The sequence below is a fragment of the Arvicanthis niloticus genome, chromosome 9, assembly GCF_011762505.2.
Source record: "Arvicanthis niloticus isolate mArvNil1 chromosome 9, mArvNil1.pat.X, whole genome shotgun sequence".
Lineage (NCBI taxonomy): Eukaryota > Metazoa > Chordata > Mammalia > Rodentia > Muridae > Arvicanthis > Arvicanthis niloticus.
Genome location: NC_047666.1, coordinates 47,627,275 through 47,642,980, shown reverse-complemented (window position 1 = coordinate 47,642,980; position 15,706 = coordinate 47,627,275).

The window sequence follows — 15,706 nt, the reverse complement described above, 5'->3', positions numbered from 1 at the left end:
AGAATGTGCACTGCAGGATACCTGAGAGCAGATGTGGTATGTTTACAATAGCATCCTCGGTGCTAACCAAAGCACATAATTCAACTTCTAATTTATATATTAAATTAATGGAAGTAAATGCCACAGGTTCAACTACTTTTATCCTATGCCAAAACACTATATTGCATTTTAACAATGAGTACTGTTATGGTTTGAATATGAAATGCTCCCTCCAGGCTTCTGTATTGAATGGTTGATCCCAATTGGCAATGTTATTTTGGAAAGTTCTAGAAGATTGAGGAGATGGGTGAGCAAAATAGGTTACCATGGCCATGTCCTCAGAGGCTGCTGTTTGTTCTAGGTTCCATTCCGTCTTTTCTTTACTTGCATACTACTATGAAGGGAGTCACTCTGCTCTACCATGTCCTCCCTGTAGGCTTAAATTTTTTCAAAGTCCTATTTTTAACGATACTTCTTAAACGCTTTAACCTCCCTTCTAGCCTACCACCCACCAGAAGTAGTGGTGGGAGGTTATTATGATATAGGGATAGTGAAGCCATTTAGAAATGGTTCCTTGAGTCCATGGAAGAGGCAAGAAACCACCAGCACACCGCCAGTTTTTTGGAGTAAGTCTCTCCCTGGAGTTATAACAAATGGAGCTCAATTACACGCAATGTAAGGCAGATCAAAAAATGCATGTTGTTAGGAAAGAATCCTTCATCACGTGTCCTTTCTTGTGTTTGAATTAGAAAAACCTCCTTTCATCTGTGTTCACTTCAGGAAAACACTCCTTCGTGTGTTTGCCCCAGCAAAACATCATCCGTAACTGACTTTCCAAAGAATCCTTACGTTTCCTTTTCACCTCCCTGTCACAACAGACTAACCCACCTAAACAGTCAGCTGAAATAAATCCTTCCTCTGTTTTAGTTGTTTCCCTCAGACTTCTGTCATTGTAACAAGTAACTAAGACACAAATCTACCTAAAAACCCATTCTTAAAGTATTAGGGGAATCCCCGGAATGAGGTGGGCCTAACATAGACAGGTAGAATTATATACACTAGGGTCTAATTCCCAACTTTCAACCAGCATTCTTGCTTGATTCCATTTCCCAAAAGCCAAAGTAGAATAATGCTATTTATCTCCAAGAGAGCTCCAGAAGATTAAATCAGATAATTTATGTAAACACACTGGCACACTGCTTTGAAAACTTCCATCACACTCCTCCGTTCCCAGAGTAAACTGAACATTCTGTACTTTTTAACCTATCCTGGCCTAGATCCTTGTGAGAGACCATGGTTCAGACTCCATCTTAGAGAACCTGATCTAAGGTTGAACTTGAACTTGAATCAACTAACAAACCGGCACTAGCATCAGTTTCCAGACTCATCCCCAACAAATCTGCACCTCCAGGTTGTAAGCCAGCCCCTGACACTTAACCTCCTACCAACCACCAATCAGAACAAAAACAGAAGTTATGTTTATGGTTTAGTTCTTAGCACCAGCCAGTTATGTTAAAGGCCATAATGTGTCCCCCAATCAAATGTGTGCCAGGCTTTGCTTGTTTGCTTGCCTCTATAAATGCTTGCCTAAAACAAGACTCAGGGCTCCACCTTCCCTTCCTTCTATGTCAGAGTTGTCCGGGAGCTTGTAATAAAGTGACCCTAAGGTGATTGCATTGGAATCAGCTCCTTGGTGATCTTTGGGGGTTCACAAACCCTTCCTGGCACAACACATGAGATTAGAATTCCCTGTGCACAACAAAACAAACAGAAATGTGTACTTTACTTACAAATTGGATAATAGAGTCATATCTCCAACCTAACTTTTCCTGTCCCTGGAATTTGTATCCTTTCTGGAAATCAAATACAAGTTCCTCTATTCCAATGAACCAAGATATTTTAGTAAAACATTTGCTTCTTCATTTTGTTTAACAAAAGGAAACTTGATAGATACAACAATGAAGCCAACAGGGGGCTTACTATTGCTTTAGAAATACAACTGCCAACCAAATAGCTGCCCTTTGTAAGTACCTATGCCATGATATGGCACATGGTACTAGAATCCTTTCTGTTGTCCTGTAGACTGATGGTTATGAATTTAGCATATTCTGTGCAATTGGTCAAGAGACAGAGACTTCAAGATTAAGAATCTGGTACTGACTCAAGTTATTTTAAGATAGGACGATAGAAAGACCAGTTAGCCATATTTGGCTTAGTAACATTACTTATAACACGGGGTCAAGTATGTTCAAATCATCAAAGCAGCCCACAGGAAAACCAAAGCATTAGTTGCCTGTAGGAACTCTTACATATGTGCACTATAAAGAAAAACTCAAAGGGCTATAGAAGAAACAGCATCTGCCATGCAGGCAGCCTGGGTGTCATCAAAGCCGGTTCCTGGCTCCTACGCTCCTGTTGGGATGCTGAGTCAGAGGTTCACAAAGAGCTGGCAAACAGGTGTGGAGCAGGTGACTCACTCATCAAATGGCAAGGACTTGACATCTACAGTTTCTGACAGAACATTTTGTCATGAACAAAATGTTTACAACTCCATTTTCCTTTCTGCTGTATTACTCTGGGTCCATCAGAGAATAAATCCAATGATAGATAGGTGAGAGATGATTGAAGGATGGGTGAGTACTGGAATATAGGTAAGTAAAGTAGGCAGGTAAAGATAAATAGATGATATAGATAGATTGATAGATTATAGATAGATAGTAGGTAGATAAGTAATAGATAATGAATAGAAAATAGATTATATAGACAAATGATACATATAAAGACAGATATTATACATACATGCATACATACGTCAATATTTATTACAAATAAATGACTGCAATTGTGAAGGGAGAAAAACCCATCTGCCACTCCAAATATCAGTGGTGTAATTCAGCTTAGTTCAAAAAGCATAATAGTACAAACTCCAGCATCTGGATAAAAAAAAAAAAAAGATGGGCTGTCTCATTTATAAGAATGAAAGGAGATTCATGGCCCCTTTCACCAGCTTTCATTATGCCCAGCTGGGCCTTCAGTGGATTTAGGTAAAATGCCTACTCTAACCTGGAAGGGCAAGCTACTCTGACAGAGCTGATTAAAATTCTAAATTCACACATAATCTCTCTCCTTTCCTCTATCTCCCTCTCCCTCTCCTCTCTCTCCCTCTCCTTTCTCTCTCTCTCTCTCTCTCTCTCTCTCTCTCTCTCTCTCTCTCTCACTTTCTCTCTCTCTGACACACACACACACACAACACACACACCAGAAGCACCAGTGAATTCGGAAATTCTATGGCCTGGTCAAGATGTAAAATTAACCATCAAAGCACTCACTTTTTCTGGACATCCTAACGTCAAGCAAGCCATGCTCCTACACAAGCCCATGCATCCACACAAATTACAAATAAATTTCTATTGAAAGAGTCCTTCTCCTCAGTATAGGCTCAGCTCAACATACAACCTATGTCTCTATAAAGCAATTTATATCTGGATTAAAGTTTGTGAAGGCATAACAGAATTATTAATATGTCCGTATTATATTATGCATATAATTAGCAATATATCAATATCATGTTTTGTGTGCCATAATTAATAATAGTAAGATCATATCTGCTCATCTTTACCATGTTGTTAACCTTATAGAGACAGAGACTGTAAGCACCTAGCAAAGAACAAAGATTCAATAAATATAATTGACCTAAATTAGAGTCCAATCAGAGGAAGAGATCAAATCACAAGAGCAATATTTTAGACAAGAATGCATAACATTTGAAAATATATAAAAACATTCATTAGAGCATGGGCATGAAATAAATATATCCATATAGATAGTCAGTATGTTAGCGTAAGACCTGGTGAAAGAACCAGACAGAAGGAGTGAGAATATTAGAGGTGAGTGTACTCGTTCTCACTGTTGGTTTACAGCATAACAGAGGTTGGATCTTCCCATCCCTCACAATTGCATAGTTAACTTATTCATTATGCACTTTGAGAGGTGTGTGTGTGTGTGTGTGTGTGTGTGTGTGTGTGTGTGCACATGCACACGCGCATTCATTTGTAATGTATTATCCTATCAAAAGCAGTTCCAGTTTGACCAACTACATTCTTGACTGCAGAGCACTGAGTAAGCAGAGTGTTACCCAAAATAATCCAATCCTTAATGATCTATGGAATATCATTTTGTATGTTTTAACTTAAAAAGTACATCATTCCCCCCTTCTATTCCCTCTTCTCCCTCCTATGATCCCATTGTTCCCTCTCAAAATATTACATGTATAAAAATGTGTAAATACACAAATATACCCTGCTCGGTCCATTTAGAGTCACTTGTATGTATATGACTTCAGGGAAGATCACTTTCAGGGGATAGGATTCTAATTAAGATTCAACTATAGAAGAAGTGACTGATTAGTAATGTTGGCCAAAGGCGATGTATGGGCAAAGATTGCCCTGTGCCAAAACCTTAGTATATACTTGGAAGGAAAATAATACAAAACCAGAAACAAATTCTCTAATTTTATAATACTTATAAGGATAGTGGTACTTTGAACGATAAAATGCTTTTCTCAGAGGAACTGGAAAAAAACAGAACAGAATATAGATTCCGATTCATGTGTCTTTGATACTTTAAAAGGTAAAATGCTTTTGTCTCGGGAACTGGGGGAAAAAACAGATACAGACTACAGATCCCAATTCATGTGCCTTTACCTATGCGTTTGCTCTTGACCACGAGTCTATAAGAGCATCTTTGATGACTGTGCCTTTTCCATTAACAGACCCTCACTTGGCACTGACAGCTCTTACTCCCAGACATCCTCCAGGCTCATTTATTTCTCATCTCCATAGCTGGTACTGTTTGCCTCTGACAAAAAGGCACAATGTCTCCAATCCATCTCCTCTTTGAGGCCCAACGTTTGTCATTTTCTGAGGCCCTCCCATTGAGCCTCTTTACATGTCACTTGGCTCCAGCCCTTCCCTCCAACCTTCTTGATGTATTCATGTGTGCCAGAATGACTCACAAGTCATGGAAAGACAAGACAAGCTGTGTGCCAGAGATAATTATTTCAGAATAATTAAAAAAATAGGCTATGGGCTGCTAAAGTAAACAGCAAGACGTAATTCTGCACTTTCTTATCTACCCAGCCCGTTCTTAAGAAACTGCTTGCTAGGATATGGGTCCCAGTTCTAGTGCACTAGATTAGTCTAGTTCTAATCACCCCTCCTCAGCATCATCTCTGTGTAGAAACCTTCCTAGAGCACAAGAGGCAAACTCTTTTGTGGAATCAGATTACCCCAAGGTAAATAAATGTATATGCCTTTCCCTGCCAGTAAGATCCTTCTAAAGCAGATACCAAACATATAGAACTAACTGGAGTGCCAACAGCTAACAGTGTGAGGCGAGGACAGAGACAGAGGGACTGGAAGAGCTGAGCCTCGGGGCAGCTGCCCAGCCTTCCTCACATTTGTGTTCTGTGGCCTATTTTAGTATCTTGTTTCATCTATGTTCCCCTCTTCCAGATCTGGTTCCATGGAGCAGCATCTGAGATAGGGATTCTTTTACAAGTGATATGTTCAAATATTCTCAGAGATATGGGGGAGAGTGTGTAGTCCAGGGAAAAGGCTCAAATGCTTCCCAGGTTAATCTCTATCTAAAAACAAGAAGTACTCAAACGTGGCTAGCATAACTGGGACCATGCAGAAGCGGAGAGGGTTACTCTGTAGTTGTCAACCATCATTGCTGATGGCAATTCTTGTGTTTGGGAATGGAGGACACTGCCATATGTCAAGAACAATCAGGAAAGAAGAACTAGTTATGAGCCATTGGCACCATCACCCACAGCAGCTGGGTTGTGGAAGGAAATGAAGGTAATGAGATCTACACAGAGCACCAAGAGCTAAACTCTTTAAATTGTCTCATGGTATCTGACAGAGAATCCACAGCCTGCGAGAGATCTCAAAAGAGAGCTCCAAATGGGTCTATGCTCCTCCCCCAAATAACCATGGATGATGTATGCCCACTGAAGTGGTTTTAAAAATATGCATGTGTGAAGTTGGCAAGGGCAAAGATGCAAGTTTCATCTGATTCTCTGCAGAGTACATGACCCTCTTGGCCTCAGAAGTCTCTTCTGGTTCCCTGAAGCAGCCAAGTACTCACGTGGGCTCTGACATGAAATCCTTCCTGATAACTGTTAGTTAGAATGAAGTGCTCCCTCTCAACCTGACGAACTTCCTAGAGGCCTATCTGGGGGGCAAGGGAAGTATGCAAAATCCTCTTCTACATCTGCAGAGGTGAGCAGGTGTTTTTCTCTTTAACAGTTTGAAGATAGTAATGGATAGTAGAAGACTATGACAGAAGCTCCCATTTTTCTGTCCCTGCTATGTGTCCGTTGTCATTCCCAACTTTAACATGCATGTTCTCATTTAGTTTTCAAGATGACACAGTGAGGTAAGAACAGCTACCCCATTTTCTTACATAAGAAATACCGTAACACTGAGGAACTGCCACAGGATTGAAAGTACAAGAACCTGGATTAGGAGGGTATAAGAGAGGCTGACTCCAGAGCCACAGAAACATCAGAGGAACAGTGTTCAGTCTCTAAAGCAGCAATGAAGGCATGTAGGGCAACTGGTGCTTCTTGATGCTATTACCAGTGACACAGGCCGTACCGCACACAACGAAGTTCCACTGGGATGAACGAATGTGAAAGTGCCTAGTTTGGCTCCCAGCACCCAGTAGGTGCTCAGTTACTCTTCGGATAGTGCCTGTGGGGGAAAAAAAGATGTCATTTTATCACCCTCTTTCCCAAGATACTACTGAAGGATAAAGAACTCTACACTATCAGTGAACGGATTCCAAAATTACTAAACCGAACTGGATGGATGTTAAGCTGCGCAATTAAGATGAAAAAGCGTGGGAATGGTGGAGAGGGGAAAAAAGAAAAGTGAGACAAAAACAGAGAGAAGAGAGAAGCCATGCTTCTATTGCTAAGATGCACCAGGCACCCACAGTCAGCAGGATGCCTCTAATACATGGCACGATTTGATTTGAAAGCATCAAATGTAGCTCGCATCCGTAATTGGATTTCCTATGCATGCCCAGATCTAAAAGGGGAAATGTTCACCTGAACTGAAAGGGCATTGAATGAGAATGCACATTCATTTTCCCCTGCTTCTCCAAGTCCCTTGCTTTTGCCAATTCCCCGCTTTTCCCATAAATTCACTCTCCCACAAGGTTCTCCCTCTCCTTCGATCCTTTAACACCACAGCGCCACCTAGCGTTCCTGTATGTACATGGGCGAAGCATGCTAGACTTGGGACCTGAGGGAGGTTTTAACATCACTAGTATGCTACAGGGGGACCATTCATCAGTCCGGTGACAACCCTAGCTAAAGCAAAATTGCCACTCAGCATTTCAAATTGCAGGCTCTCTCTTCTCCTCTACAGGATGCCAGGCTCTTCCTCCACCCCAAAGCACTTTCTCACAAGAATAAATGGGTAATTCAAGGAGAAGTAAAGTCTCCCAGGAAATTAGACATGGTGGTGGGGCAGCCACAGATTTTCTTACACTTTGACTAAAACGATGTGTGTCTAAAAGGAAAAAATGCTCAATAGCGTTAATAAATAAGTGACCCTGAAGGGTGATGTGCCTTCCCCTTTTAAGATCACATAGAAGGAGACTGTCGGGGAATTGAAAGACTGTCGTTGGCCTCGGGCCAGAAATTCATGCCAATCGTTACACACACACACACACACACACACACACACACAAAAGAGTTATCTAGATGCACAGTGCTTGCTGGAGGAAAGTAAATCTGTCTTCAGTCACAAAAGCCAGGTCCAATCTCTTCTCAGACAGCAGCCCACGGACACTCAAAAACACATTTTTCCACTGTGTCCCACTGGACCAGACTGGACCTTCACTCTAATCTTTGAAATAGCACTTGTCCCCATGTTGCTCCATCCTCTCAGCTCAGGCCTACCTCCTTCATTCTGCTGTGCAATGCAAGGCTGGAAATCGGCAACCTGTCTCCCAGATGCATTGTTTGACTGGCTTCCAAGTGGTTGGGCCTCCACTGGAAGATGCTGGAGGTACTGTGAAAGGTCACAAAGAAAGAGAGAGAGAGAGAGAGAGAGAGAGAGAGAGGTTCGTGGAAACACACATAAACAGAAGCATACACATGCACTCACACAAACATGCAAATATATAGCCGTGCACACACACTGAGTACACATGGGATTGCTAAGTGGGCTAAGAACCTGACATAAGACAATTCCCAGAGTCTGAACACTAGCCAGCCAGCAGCAAGCATCAACCCCACATCCAGTACAGGGATTTCTATTCCTAGTTTTTGCTACTAAAGAGCTGAGTGCTTCTCAAGTTCCTTACCTGGCCTGTTTCAATACTGACCCCTATGTTTCAGCTTTGACACCATATAACCAGATCCCTGATATTAATATGCTCAGCTGGATAGTTCTAGGGTGATTTTAGCCTCTTGACTTTGTAGAGTAAATGCTAAACACTGACAGCCAAGAGTACAAAAACTGAAATGGCTTTTAAGAGACCAAGAACTTCTTCACAATTCCATGAGGGTACCAAAAGCAGTTAAGAGCAGGCAGCCAAGCAGGCAGGGGGTTAAGTCTTAACTATGTCTGGGAGATGCCTCATGGGTTAAGAGTTGCTCTTGCAGATGTCCTGGATCCTAGGACCCACATAGCACTAACTCCAGCTTCAAATGATTCAACTCCCTCTTCTGGCTTCCATGAATACTGCATGTGCACGGTATGCAGACAGACATACACACAGGCAAAACAGCCATAAAAATAAATAAATCTAAAGACAGTTTTAAAAACCTTAATTCATCCACTATCTATGGAACCTTGGATAAGCTACATAGTCATCAGCCTTCGTTTTCTCATCTATGGTACTAGACATCCATAATTCTTAATTTATAGAGTTATGGAGAGTAGATGATACACTTTTTAATGATGTGTGCAGATTCTGGCATATAGTTAACTGTAGGGCTGTGGACCATGAGAAAAAGCCTGGTAAAATCAAGCTAAAGGCTCAAAGCCCCAGAGACCCTGAAGGGACATAGGAGCTTCGACTGCTCCCAGCACCAGAACCCTGTTGCAGAGCTGCAGCCCCACCCCCACCCCCCTAGATTTGTGGCCATCAGTCACCTAAGAGCAATACCCTAAGCCCTTCCACATGTAGATGAGTGACCCCTAACATCTCAGAGCAAGACAAAAGAAAAGAGACTTGACCTATAGTCATGCAGGCTCAAGACAGAGTTCTCCATGCTAATGAGGTACCTAGAGGCCAGGAGGACCTAGCCAATAAGCTTTACTTCCCAGACATCCCTCCCTGCAAAAGGTATATAATCTCAGGTTCACCCTGAGAACTGGGGTATGGGTTTTACACATCCACTTTACAGCATGACAATAAACTGTTTAGAACCATGGACTGGCTCTTTTCATCGAGATCTGCCATGGGGAGTCATGGAGAAGGCTTTTGCCTACAGAGCCACAGTCTAGTCTCCCTTAGAAAGCTTCTCTGCACTCCCAGCCACAACTGCCACCAAGCCTGATGCCATCAAGCCAAGGACTCTCCCTGCTGGGACCAGCCCGAATTCCCAACTTTGTTCTCTGCTCTTCTGCAACTCCCAGAGGCACCTGGATGTCCAAGAGCCTGAGAACCCCATGGCCCCTGTGTCACTGCAGGCCCAGGGACCCCCAAAAGAGCTCTGGCTTTCCTACACCTCAGACTGTGGTTTCCCATCCCTGGAGCAGTGTCTCGGGGCTTCCCAGCTTCCACCACCCCAAATGGCCATGCCCAGTGGTGGATGCAACCTCACCAGCCCTACAGTTTACCTTCCATAATGAATATTTACTATTTTGTTGATTAGGGGAGGGGAAGACTAGGCATTACTATGTAGTGAATCGTGGCCTAAAATTTGCAATCATCCTTTAAAGTGCTGAGATGCTGAGATGCTGGGATTACAGGTGTACATCACCAAGCCTGGTCCTGACCTCGTAGTTATTTTTATTGTCATCCTCCCATTTTCCCAATGAGGAAGTACTGTAGCTGTTACATCCCAAGGGCAGCTACTATGAGAATGGGAGTGTTGTGATAGTTTCAATTGTCAAGTCAACACAACCTAGATAGTTTCTATGAGGCATTGCCTAGACTATTTGCCTGTGGGCATGTCTACAGGGGATTATCTTAATTGAATTAATTAAAGTGGGAAAACGTGCCCACTGAGAGTTACAGCAAAATGAACTGAGCAGAGCTACACATGCAGCCATTGAACTCTATTCCTGGTTATGGAATTTCCCCTTATCCCCTACTGCTGTGACTTAACTGTTATAATGGCCTTAACCTAGAACTAGGAGCTAAAATAAACCACTTCTCCCCATGCTGCTTAGTCATGTTGGTTTTGTCACAGCGACTGAAGGAAGCTAAGACAATTATTAAGATTTCTCATCTCCTGCTGTCTTTCCTATAGGATGATGTGTCCTGCCCCTTGACATTGTTCAACCTTGGACTTGAAAGCCTCCAGAAGTGTAAAACAAATCTTCGTTCTTTATAAATAATCCAGCCTCGGGTATTCTGTTACAGCACCAAAAATGAACTAAAGAAGCTCTTGGGGAGGAAAATTCCAGCCTCTGGGTTTACTCTGAGAGCTACTACTGTGGGCACTATGAATCTCTGAGAGAATGACAGAGCAGTGACATAACTAAGACAAATGTCAGCCAAGAGAGCTTTCACTGTGAAGAAGGGTGCACCTATCAGACTGCAGCAAAGTGCTTTACATGTATTGACTCACTTAATTTGGAAAAGCAGCATGTAGGCAAGTAAACAGTTAAGAAAACAAAAACCCCATACTCGGAACAAGCAATGACAAACCTGGTACAAATGGCACAGCTAAGCACTCAGCTAATACTCGGCCCTGTGCCCTTGGTCATGAAGCTCCTGGCAGGAAGAATGGTGTGATGGTTAAGAGAAAAAAAACTGAAAGGAAAGAAGAAGGAAAAGAAAAGAAAAGAGGAAAGGAGGTGCCATTCTGGAAAGAGATACTAAACAGCAAACACAGATGCCTCTGTGGACAGGGGCATCACTTGAGGCCAAGTGATGACTGAGCAACTATCAACAAGTGTAGATATAAAAGAACCAAAGGCTTTTTAACCCTCAGGGAACTCTCAGAATCTTGAACTTTGATGAATTCTAAAATTCACATAGCCTACTGGATTAATGGACATCCGTAAGATTTTCCACACAACCAACATACATATGTTCAACAACCAACGAACAACTCATTTCCATGATAAAGGCAGATGCTAGGACATACCTACATAGAGATCTGCAGCATGGTCCCTTCTTTAGATAAAAGCATATTGTAATGGGTCCATACTGAGCTCATGACATACTTTCGAAGTTAGGGATATAGTTCTATGGTAAATTATCTGCCTCGCATATGCAAAGCCCTGGGTTTTCTTCCCAGAACTACAAGGAAAAACACACTACAGAAAAATCTCGTTTCTAATAAAACAAACAAGCACTTTCCATACCATGACTGTCTCTGCCAAGGCTCAGCCTACTGGGGCCCATCAACAGCTTTGTAATGAGAATGAAACTTTGGAGAGGCCCCTTGAACAGCACGGCAGCTGGGAAAAGATCCCACAGGACTTAGGCAGTGCCAGAAACCCTTTACAAAACAAGGAACTGTGGGGGGAGGACTCATGACACAGTCTAAAAAGCTCTTGGTTGTGTGCCTGCATTTGTCAAAAGAGAGGATTTGGCAAAAAAAAAAAAAAAAAAAAAAAAAAAAAAAAATGCTCACCACGAAATCACTGAAAAAATAAAAATAAAAACCTCCCACGCATGATCCTCAATTACCCACCCACCTGCTTAGAGCAAATGGTGTCAAGGCAATAAGACACCAAAAGTGGTTACAAAGGCAGAAGACTGCCTCCTAACCAAGAGCACTAAACAGGAGTTTCAGGTTATAGCAATCGATGTTGCTCACCCTAACTAATATACCATGTATGCTACACAGGGGCACTCCCAACTCTTAATTCTTCGACTTGGGTACTTTATTGAAAGTAGCAAAATGAACACAGAGGAGACTGCAAGGCAGATTGAGAAAGTCCTTCTGGGGCTTCCCCTGAGCATGTTGGGTCACGAGTGATGATAACAACTTGGCAATGACACAAATGAGCTTTGAATGATAGCGATAGACATGTTCAACTAAGTAACTTGCCTCTTTGAAAGCATATGGGGAGGTCTATGCCCTGCTTGACCCGTCACTCAAGCCTTGTTATTAATGACAGAGTGTGTTTCGGCTGTTCTCCTGAGGATCAAATAAATGCTGACAGGATTGGGTTAGCATTTCAAGGTTAGTGACATTTCAACTGCAGGTGATAAATGTTATAACAAAAGAATACTCAAATTGACCATCAGCAAGGGTCTAAGAATAGGGAAGAACATATCATTCTCCTGACATTTTCTCAGTCTATAAGCAGCAGAATCAATCTTCCAAATGTGTGGCACACTCATCAGCTACAGTAACCAAGGACATTTATGTGTCTATATATGTTCCATATATGTATAGTACCCATCCTGTTGTCATGTGGATGCTGGGAATCAAACCCTAGTACTCGGAAGAACAGCAAGTGCTCTTAATCACTGAGCCATCTCTCCAACCCTTCAGTTAAAAATAATGCAATTGAACCACTACAGCTGTAGCCTGTACTGCTTGTTCTGCTAGGAGATGGAAAGTGAGTGGCAGAAGCTCTGCCTACAACCTACAGGTACAGTGGTCATGCCTGGTACCTGGTACCAAGGCAGCCTTGGGGTGCAGTGGCCTGAAGCTCGTAAAGAGATTTGTCATGGCTGACTAGAGCTGGTAAGCCCCCGGAATGAAGCTGCCACCACTGCAGCTTGTGTTGCTTACCCTCATGGGAGAGGAAGAGCGCCTCAAGGCATCCTACAAGCTCAACAGTCATGCGCTGTGAGCAGAGCATGGGACAGCCAGCACCAAGGACAAAGAGTTGCACTGCAGCCTGAAGCTGCTGTGAAAACATATAATTAAACAGGGCCAGTCCTAGGTCCACCAGCCAGCACCTAGCATTGAGCTGCTGAACCTGTAGCCTACTACTGCTGTTGCTGTTGGAAGGGAGACAGAGAGAGAGTACAGGGCAGCAGTGCTGCCTGTAAGCTATAAGGGCAAAAGTCAAGCCTTGCAAGCCTTGGGGTGGCAGACTTAGAGGGCAGGGAGATGTGCAGCAACCAGGAGTACAGAACCTGCCTTGGTTGCCCTGACTAGTTACAGCATCACCCTGACTCTGGGCAGTAGCAGAATGCTTGCAATGAGTCTCATCAATGGTCCAGTATTAATGATGCTTCAAAAAACCAGAATATATATATTGACACACTGCATTTTCCAATACCACTGTAACGAATGTATATTCGATAGAGAGGTAGGAAAGAGAAGAATGGAGCAGTGAGTGAGCTGTAGAGAGGTGGAACTAGAGATGTGACACTGGAGACAGGTATGAGAGAGGCCTACGGTAGATGGGGGAACATGCGCAGGAGGGCCAACAGGATAGTGTACAGAAGTCTAGAGATTGCACTCCAACTCAGCCCCTAGACATGCTGCCCAGCCAGCCTGAGGTGGATGGCCATGGTCTTATATCAGCCAGGGAGCTATACTGATGTCACTAACCTCCTCAAGACTTGACTGTCAATCTGTTATCTATTAGAAATCATTAGGAAGGTCCTAATGAAAGGAACTAATGTCCCTTTTCTTGGCTTCATCCTAGCAGCTGCATTCTAGAATAGGCTCCCTGGTCTGATGCTGCTGTTGCTGGCGATAAAACCTCTGAAACTGTGAGCCAAAAGAGATTTCCCTCCTTATAGGCTGATTATATCAAATATTTTCTCAGGGCAACAAAAGCAGACTATCACACAGAAAGACATTCCTGATCTGCAACTTGCTTTCATCTACCTGATGAAAGCCAGGCCACTTCTTTCTGTGGCTTTGCATCTGTATCAGGCATAGTTCACTAAAGGAGCATAATGTAAAACACACATACATGAGTATAAGTGAGTGTGTATGCATGTGTGCTTTCTATGTATATGCACACATGTGTGCATGCATGTGAGCATACACACACATGCGTGTGCATGTGCGCGCACACACACACACATACACACACACTTCTTATGATTCTGGCCCCTTAGATTTAAGAAACAAAAAACAATGTGTCAATTTGAAGATATGGGTAAATAGTAATACAATGGTATGTGATATATGGTATGTGATATATGTGTATGGTATTTCCAATGCCAGTTTGGAAATAGATGAAATTTTTAAAGACTACCTGCTTCCTTGGTGCTAGAGGTAGCACATCAGTCTCATTGCACCCAACTCAGCCCTAAACAGGCTGCCTAGCCAGCATTTGAACTTCAAGACTAGAGAGAGAGCAATCCAAAACAATTTTTAAAAAATGGAACATTTTCTTGCTCATAGAGTTGACATTTCCCTTCAGGTTTTCTGCCTTCTTTTGGATATCTCTGGTTTTGTTTTTTGGAAGGTTTTTGGGGAATGGGGAGATAATTTGCTTGTTCATCTTGATTGTTTCTGTTCTCTATGGTTCTGGGCATTAAACCATAGGCCTTGTGTCTGCTAGACAAGCTCTCTCCCAGATCCTTACCTCCATAACTCTAGAACCATTTTGAGACAGTGCTATGGCCCCCATAGGCTCATGTGTTTGGACACTTAGTCCCAGCTACCGGTGTTTGGGAAGATTGTGGTATCATCTGAAGATGGAACTTAACGAGGCAGAGGCAGAGCCATGAGGATAGACCTTGAAGGTTGTAGGCAAGGCCTTACTTTCTGTCTAGTTTTCTGCCTTCTAATTAATAAAGCTGTAACAGCCCACCACACGTGCCACCATAAGACCATGACTTTTCCTGACATGATGTACTATTCCTTCCAAATATGGACCCAAAGAAATCCTTCCTCTCTTAAGTCTCACACATTTCAACCACAGCCACACAAAGGTAATACAGATAGAGCTGGCCTTGGGCTCAGCGTGCTCCCCCCTGAGCCTCCTAAGTACTGGATTACTTGCCTGAGATACCAGGCCAAGCTACAACTCTGCTTTTGAATGATATATTTGCAACTTTCAGTTTAAGTAGATTATTGGGCAGTCACTTGGACCTACCAAGATAGGTTTAGTCACTATAAAATAAAGTTTTTGCCTTTTCTTGCAGGCTGTTAAAATCAAACACTCACCAGTGTGGTTGAAGATAATTCTTCAACCATATCCAGACTAAAGACACTCAGAATAGCCTTACCCTACATTATTTTACTTTATTTTTATGAGCAATTTATTTTATTTCTCATGAACATTTACTTACCCGCTAATAACTTTTTATTGGTTTCTTTCTCAAGTCTATTTGTCTTTGTCATCACTGTTAATTTGCCTTTTCTTATTATTTTCCTCTGAAAATGCACAGACTGGGAGCTATTTCTTTAGCTTCTCACCTCAGTGTCTTGCACAGAAATTGTCCTTTTCAGACAATTGTATTTACTGAGAACATTTGTCAGCTTTTGCTGCAATGCCGTTGGGTAATAAATATGTCTTGAACACAGTAGGTCACAAAAAATAAGTGTTTATTTCTTATTCCTAGGTCCACAAGTAGTCTGACATTTTACTGAGCTTAG